We start from the raw sequence: 9024 nt of genomic DNA, 5'->3' as shown, positions 1-9024 counted from the left end.
GTAATAATAAATAAAGAATAAAGAGAACAGGATCTCAAGAAATGTGAATGCCGAATGCATTCACAGTAACTAGGAAAAATTTGCATTTCCTGCGAAAAATGCACTGTGAAGCGATAGCTGAATGGTTAAGCAAAAGATGCAGAGATCTTTTGAAGAAGAGAAAAAATAGCTGAAAAGCATTGAAGAAGTTGAAAAAAAGTTGAAGAAGTTGAAAAAGTGAAGAATTTGAAAGAGTTGAAGAATTAAAACATGAAAGAAAAATTAGCTGAATGATTAGAAGAAGAAAAAAACAGAGGGAAAGGCACCAAACATTTCCTAACTCATTCTAAACACTGAATCGTTTAACAAAGCAGAAGTAGAATTTCAAACTTTAATATACTGTGTAGCCATATGTGGGATGCATTTCTAGTGAGTAAAAGGGGTTTCGGTCCCATTGAAAAGGCATTGGATGTTGGACACTCTAAATAGTGGAGATGCTTTATGTGACGAGGCCCAAACTTATTGTGGAGCTTTGTATAAAGGAGGTACAGACTATGTAAAGCAGAAGTTTGTCGAGCTTCCTAGAGCTACTTCCAATTAGCAACGTGTGCTAACATTAGCCGCTAACATGGTTGTGCTCAGGATCACCGGGGGTGATTGTACTCTGTCAGTTTGGTCCAATCCTGTACTGGGAAGGCCTCAAATAGGGTGCCATACTTAATGTCGCCAAACGTCACCAAAGTTCATGGGTCATATTTGGCCTCCTTTAGCAACTCAGCTCACCACATCTGGGCCCAGAACTCAATATTTGACCAAAAATGGTCTAGTAGCGTCATTTTCCCACAGGTTGTGCCGGTGCTTGTATTGGCCAATTGGGTCGTGTCTGGGCATCATGCCAGGTCCTGTTGGAAGCAAAGGCCCAATAGGAAAGCATGTGACATCGAAAATGGGACAGAAAATGACACATAGCTGAAAGTCACTTGAAAATTTTAAAATGTCAAGAGGAAGTGACTGTGCGAATTTCAGATTCCTACATTAATCACAGCAACTGCGGTGAGCGTCGAAAGTTTCCATTCTATCTCAATTGATCCTCTCCCTCTGGCCCCTCAGAGTTCCGTCGTCATGGTAACTCACTCACACACCTGCAGGGGGCAAGTCTACTCAAGTGAAGACACTTTGCTCACAATAAGTCCCATTGGATTATAATGGAGAACTTTGCCCCGAAACAACGCTTCATATCTCCTGATCCCTAAATGGGTAGAGACGTAATCTTTTCTGCGTTTAGTTCGTAACGGATAGGGGAGAAGAAAAGCTATCGTTTTTTGCTGGAAAAAGTTTAATAAAGGCGTAAAAAATTATGAATCTAAAGGAAATTTTTTAAGAAATTTCCAAAATCCTCTATAAACAGTCCCGAACAAATCGCTCTAGTTGAAAAGTATAAGAGATATCAAAATAATTCTTTCACTTGAGTATCAGCAGGCTTTTGAGGACTAGGTTGCTCATTTTTATGTTTGTACAAAATTCTGTGTAGGCACAGCGACGATGTAAAAAAGTGGATCATGTGGAACAATGCAGCTCTAAAACATTTTTCAGGATTTTGCACATTCGCTACTCCCGAACAAATTGTTCCTGCGGAAAAAAACCGTTAACAGTTATCCACAAAATTCCTTTTTTGTGAGTGCCAGAAGGGTTGGGACATTCATATGTGAAAGTCTCATGCCTGTAGATCAAACGGTTTAGGAGTAGCGACGATGTGAAAACGTGTGATGTTTTGGATTTTCAGACGTCATTTTTCAAAACCGCTCCATAGGAAATGAATGGGGGAGGTTTGGGGTTTGTGTCGCTCTGAGGTGATTTGCGAAAAATCTATAAATGCTACACCAATGAGGGTTACATTTCCTGATTCCAGACAAAAATTCCTTACGTTTTGATGTATAATTTCATGTGGATAGGTTGAAAATTGAGCGAGTGAGAAGAAGTTGTTCGGAGAAGAAGAATTTGCTGAATTTCTAGAGTGCGCACTCTATAACTGCCTCCTTGACGACCATAGCAACGCATGTTATTTGCTGAATTTCTTGAAAAGCCAAAATTATTTTAAGGAGGTACTATATGAAAATGGTAAAAGATATGAAAAAGCTGAAATAGACCATAATAGCTGAAAGATATCACTACATTTTAAAAGTTGAATGGCGTTTTCTAGCTGAAAGTAGGCTGAAGCAGTAAGCTGTCAAAAAGCAGCTGAAATGAGCGGAATTTTAGTGAATTACATTCATTTCCTATGGGAGAAAAAAAAAGCTGAAAATTTGCAGAAAAAGCTGAATATTTTAAAAAGTTGAAAAGATATAAGTACAAAAAGATATAGCCATCGATTCCAGAAGAAGCTGAATAGTTTAAAAGTTGAATGGTTGAAATCGGAGAAAAACTGTAGGAGGAGAAGCGAATCAAACTTTAAACAGTAAAAAGGCGGAAGAGGATCTCAATAACTGTGAATGCCTACTGCATTCACAGTAATAATAATAAAGAATAAAGAGAAACAGGATCTCAAGAACTGTGAATGCCTACTGCATTCACAGTAACTAGAAAAATTTGCATTTCCTGCGAAAATGCACTGTGAATGCAGATAGCTGAATGGTTAAGCAAAAGATGCAGAAGATCTTTGAAGAAGAGAAAAAATAGCTGAAAAGCATTGAAGAAGTTGAAAAAGTTGAAGAAGTTGAAAAAGTTGAAGAATTTGAAAGAGTTGAAGAATTTAAACATGAAAGAACAATAGCTGAATGATTAGAAGAAGAAAAAAACAGAGGGAAAGGCACCAAACATTTCCTAACTCATTCTAAACACTGAATCGTTTAACAAAGCAGAAGTAGAATTTCAAACTTTAATATACTGTAGCCATATGTGGGCCTGCATTTCTAGTGAGTATAAGGGGTTTCGCCCCCATTGAAAAGCATTGGATGTTTGACACCTCCTAACTTGGAGATGCTTTATGTGACGAGGCCCAAACTTATTGTGGAGCATTCTGTATAAAGGAGGTACAGACTCTGTAAAGCAGAAGTTTGTCCGAGCTTCCTAGAGCTACTTCCAATTAGCAACGTGCTAACCATTAGCCGCTAACATGGTTGTGCTCAGGATCACCGGGTGATTGTACTCTGTCAGTTTGGTCCAAATCCTGTACTGGGAAGTGCCTCAAATAGGGGTGCCAATACTTAATGTCGCCAAACGTCACCAAAGTTCATGGGTCAGATTGGCCTCCTTTAGCAACTCAGCCTCACCACATCTGGGCCCAGAACTCAATATTTGACCAAAATGGTCAGTAGCGTCATTTCCCACAGGTGTGCGGTGCTGTATTGGCCAATTGGGTCGTGTCTGGGCATCATGCCAGGTCCTGTTGGAAGCAAAGGCCCAATAGGAAAGCATGTGACATCTAAAATGGGACAGAAAAATGACACATAGCTGAAAGTCACTTGAAAATTTTAAAATGTCAAGAGGAAGTGACTGTGCGAATTTCAGATTCCTACATTAATCACAGCAACTGCGGTGAGCGTCGAAAGTTTCCATTCTATCTCAATTGATCCTCTCCCTCTGGCCCTCAGAGTTCCGTCGTCATGGTAACTCACTCACACACCTGCAGGGGGCAAGTCTACTCAAGTGAAGACACTTTGCTCACAATAAGTCCCATTGGATTATAATGGAGAACTTTGCCCCGAACAACGCTTCATATCTCCTGATCCCTAAATGGTAGAGACGTAATCTTTTCTGCGTTTAGTTCGTAACGGATAGGGGAAGAAGAAAAGCTATCGTTTTTTGCTGGAAAAAGTTTAATAAAGGCGTAAAAAATTATGATCTAAAGGAAATTTTTAAGAAATTTCCAAAATCCTCTATAAACAGTCCCGAACAAATCGCTCTAGTTGAAAAAGTATAAGAGATATCAAAATAATTCTTTCACTGTGAGTATCAGCAGGCTTTTGAGGACTAGGTTGCTCATTTTTATGTTTGTACAAAAATCTGTGTAGGCACAGCGACGATGTAAAAAAGTGGATCATGTGGAACAATGCAGCTCTAAAACATTTTCAGGATTTTGCACATTCGCTACTCCCGAACAAATTGTTCCTGCGGAAAAACCGTAACAGTTATCCACAAAATTCCTTTTTTGTGAGTGCCAGAAGGGTTGGGACATTCATATGTGAAAGTCTCATGCCTGTAGATCAAACGGTTTAGGAGTAGCGACGATGTGAAAACGTGTGATGTTTTGGATTTTCAGACGTCATTTTTCAAAACCGCTCCATAGGAAATGAATGGGGGAGGTTTGGGGTTTGTGTCGCTCTGAGGTGATTTGCGAAAAATCTATAAATGCTACACCAATGAGGGTTACATTTCCTGATTCCAGACAAAAATTCCTACGTTTTGATGTATAATTCATGTGGATAGGTTGAAAATTGAGCGAGTGAGAAGAAGTTGTTCGGAGAAGAAGAATTTGCTGAATTTCTAGAGTGCGCACTCTATAACTGCCTCCTTGACAACCATAGCAACGCATGTTATTTGCTGAATTTCTTGAAAAGCCAAAATTATTTTAAGGAGGTACTATATGAAAATGGTAAAAGATATGAAAAAGCTGAAATAGACCATAATAGCTGAAAGATATCACTACATTTTAAAAGTTGAATGGCGTTTCTAGCTGAAAGTAGGCTGAAGCAGTAAGCTGTCAAAAAGCAGCTGAAATGAGCGGAATTTTAGTGAATTACATTCATTTCCTATGGGAGAAAAAAAGCTGAAAATTTGCAGAAAAAAGCTGAATATTTTAAAAAGTTGAAGAGTTAAAAGTACAAAAAGACATAGCCATCCATTCCAGAAGAAGCTGAATAGTTTAAAAGTTGAATGGTTGAAATCGGAGAAAAATTGTAGGAGGAGAAGCGAAGCAAAGTTTAAACAGTAAAAACGCATTTGGAAGAATAAACAGGAACTAGAAAAATTTGCATTTCCTGCGAAAATGCACTGTGAATGCAGATAGCTGAATGATTAAGCAAAAGATGCAGAAGATCTTTGAAGAAGAAAAAAATGGCTGAAAAAGCATTGAAGAAGTTGAAAAAGTTGAAGAAGTTGAAAAGTTGAAGAATTTGAAAGAGTTGAAGAATTTGAACATGAAAGAACAATAGCTGAATTATTAGAAGAAGAAAAAACTGAGGGAAAGGCACCAAACATTTCCTAACTCATTCTAAACACTGAATCGTTTAACAAAGCATAAGTAGAATTTCAAACTTGAATATACTGTAGCCATATGTGGGGCTGCATTTCTAGGGAGTATAAGGGGTTTCGCCCCCATTGAAAAGCATTGGATGTTTGACACCTCCTAACTTGGAGATGCTTTACGTGACACGTGCCCAAACTTATTGTGGAGCATTCTGTATAAAGGAGGTACAGACTCTGTAAAGCAGAAGTTTGTCCGAGCTTCCTAGAGCTACTTCCAATTAGCAACATGCTAAAACCATTAGCCGCTAACATGGTTGTGCTCAGGATCACCGGGGTGATGGTGACTACTCTGTCAGTTTGGTCCAAATCCTGTACTGGGAAGTGCCTCAAATAGGGGTGCCAATACTTAATGTCGCCAAACGTCACCAAGTTCATGGGTCAGATTGGCCTCCTTTAGCAACTCAGCCTCACCACATCTGGGCCCAGAACTCAATATTTGACCAAAATGGTTAGTAGCGCCATTTCCCACAGGTGGGTGGTGCTGTATTGGCCAATTGGGTCGTGTCTGGTTATCATGCCAGGTCCTGTTGGAAGCAAAGGCCCAATAGGAAAGCATGTGAAAGCCAAAATTGCACAGAAAAATGACACATGGCTTAAAGTCACTTGAAAATTTTAAAATGTTAAGAGGAAGTAACTGTGCGAATTTCAGATTCCTACATTAATCACAGCCGCTGCAGCGGGCGTCGAAAGTTGCCATTGTATCCCAATGGAGGTTCTCCCTCTGGCCCTCAGAGTTCCGTCGTCATGGAAACTCACTCACACAGCTGCAGCGGGCCAACTACTCAAGTGCAGACACTTTGTTCACAATAAGTCCCATTGGGTTATAATGGAGAACTTTGCCTCGCACAACGCTCCATATCTCCTGATCCCTAAATGGTAAAGACTTAATTTTTTCTGCGTTTAGTTCGTAACGGATAGGGGAAGAAGAAAAGCTATCGTTTTTTTGCTGGAAAAAGTTTAATAAAGGCGTAAAAAATTATGATCTAAAGGAAATTTTTAAGAAATTTCCAAAATCCTCTAAAAACAGTCCCGAACAAATCGCTCTAGGTGAAAAAGTATAAGAGATATCAAATTAATTCTTTCACTGTGAGTATCAGCAGGCTTTTGAGGACTATGTTGCTCATTTTTATGTTTGTACAAAAATCGGCGTAGGCACAGCAACGATGTAAAAAAGTGGATCATGTGGAAAAATGCAGCTCTAAAGCATTTTCAGGATTTTGTACACTTCGCTACTCCCGAACAAATTGTTCCTGCGGAAAAACCGTAACAGTTATCCACAAAATTCCTTTTTTGTGAGTGCCAGAAGGGTTGGGACATTCATATGTGAAAGTCTCATGCCTGTACATCAAACGGTTTAGGAGTAACGACGATGTAAAAACGTGTGATGTTTTGGATTTTCAGACGTCATTTTTCAAAACCGCTCCATAGGAAATGAATGGGGGAGGTTTCGGGTTTGTGTCGCTCCGAGGTGATTTGCGAAAAATCTATAAATGCTACACCAATGAGGGTTACATTTCCTGAATCCAGACAAAAATTCCTACGTTTTGATGTATAATTTATGTGGATAGGTTGACAATTGAGCGAGTGAGAAGAAGTTGTTCGGAGAAGAAGAATTTGTTGAATTTCTAGAGTGCGCACTCTATAACTGCCTCCTTGACGACCATAGCAACGCATGTTATTTGCTGAATTTCTTGAAAAGCCAAAATTATTTTAAGGAGGTACTATATGAAAATACAATACATTTGAAGTTGAATGAAGAAGCTGAATAGTTTAAAAGTTGAATGGTTGAAATCGGAGAAAAATTGTAGGAGGAGAAGCGAATCAAACTTTAAACAGTAAAAACGCATTAGGAAGAATAAACACTAAGAAGAAGAAGAAGAAGAAGAACTAGAAAAATTTGCATTTCCTGCGAAAATGCACTGTGAATGCAGATAGCTGAATGATTGAGCAAAAGATGCAGAAGATCTTAAAGAAGAGAAAAAACAGCTGAAAAGCATTGAAGAAGTTGAAAAAGTTGAAGAAGTTGAAAAAGTTGAAGAATTTGAAAGAGTTGAAGAATTTGAACATGAAAGAACAATAGCTGAATGATTACAAGAAAAAACTGAGGGAATGGCACCAAACATTTCCTAACTCATTCTAAACACTGAATCGTTAACAAAGCAGAAGTAGAATTTCAAACTTGAATATACTGTTGCCATATTTGGGCCTGCATTTCTAGGGAGTATAAGGGGTTTCGCCCCCATTGAAAAGCATTGGATGTTTGACACCCTCCTAACTTGGAGATGCTTTACGTGACAAGGACCAAACTTATTGTGGAGCATTCTGTATAAAGGAGGTACAGACTCTGTAAAGCAGAAGTTTGTCCGAGCTTCCTAGAGCTACTTCCAATTAGCAACATGCTAACCATTAGCCGCTAACATGGTTGTGCTCAGGATCACCGGGTGATTGTACTCTGTCAGTTTGGTCCAAATCCTGTACTGGGAAGTGCCTCAAATAGGGGTGCCAATACTTAATGTCACCAAACGTGACCAAAGTTCATGGGACAGATTGGCCTCCTTTAGCAACTCAGCCTCACCACATCTGGGCCCAGAACTCAACATTTGACCAAAATGGTCAGTAGCGCCATTTCCCACAGGTGGGTGCTGCTGTATTGGCCAATTGGGTCGTGTCTGGGCATCATGGCAGGTCCTGTTGGAAGCAAAGGCCCAATAGAAAAGCATGTGAAATCCAAAATGGGAGAGAAAAATGACACATAGCTGAAAGTCACTTGAAAATTTTAAAATGTCAAGAGGAAGTGACTGTGCGAATTTCAGATTCCTACATTAATCACAGCAACTGCGGTGAGCGTCGAAAGTTGCCATTGTATCTCAATGCGGTACCGCGCACGTGACGTCACCGTCTCAAGAGCAACGCCCCTTTTGCCGCTTAGGTAGGGCATACAGGAGAGAACGCATACAGGAGAGAACGCACGGATAACGGATATGACCGACTTTACAGCCGTTAAACTTTCCCAAGACGATGTTCCAGGCACACGGTTTACTGGTCGCACTGTCGAAAAACACACCAACCTTCAGCTCAAACGATGGCTTGAGGTTCGAGGGCTTAAAAAGACTGAAAAACTGGCCGAGTTGATGAACGGTAGGCTTTGTTTTTTTTTTCCTGCGCGGCGATCATGGCAGCGTCGGCCGTTTTTTTTTTTGTTGTTGTTGTTTGCAATCACCGTCCAGGAATGGGTATATGTTTAATGTTTGTCTCATTTGAAATGTTTTTGAGTAAGCCTGGTAGCAGGCTATCATGTTAGCGCCTGCTACCATGATAGCCTATATGCTGTCATGGTAGCAGGCGCTACTTTATTAACATGTCGGCCACCAAAATACTCTTACCTTGACTTGATGTCGCTGGAATTGGGTCAGGATGTTCTTCGGTTGTGCCCTTTCCTCCGACAAAATGCTTGCTACATATGTACTTGAATTTGGTAACTTTTTCCGGGTTGAACTGTTGTGTAGGCCGACCGCCCCGGTGTTCCAAGCGCATACATTTCTCCTTGGCAGTCTTGAAGAAAACATCCTTCATATGCGGCCGATCAGCGTAACTCGAGTCGCTGTTGCACGTTCCATAGCAACAATGTTTAAAAACCATGGTCTTAGATTTGGAAAAAGCAGTCGTTTACCGAGTAAAACCTAGGCTAACGCACGTCTCTTTTACAGCGAAACAACGGCGGCTTTCCGGAGTTTGCCCCACTGCGTACCACGTGATGTGACGTCATCGTGACGTTGTGTTTCTAAAAATAGCTCGCGCGCG

This window comes from Fundulus heteroclitus, chromosome 13, assembly GCF_011125445.2.
Source record: "Fundulus heteroclitus isolate FHET01 chromosome 13, MU-UCD_Fhet_4.1, whole genome shotgun sequence".
NCBI classification, from domain to species: domain Eukaryota; kingdom Metazoa; phylum Chordata; class Actinopteri; order Cyprinodontiformes; family Fundulidae; genus Fundulus; species Fundulus heteroclitus.
This window is presented reverse-complemented; position numbering follows the sequence as displayed.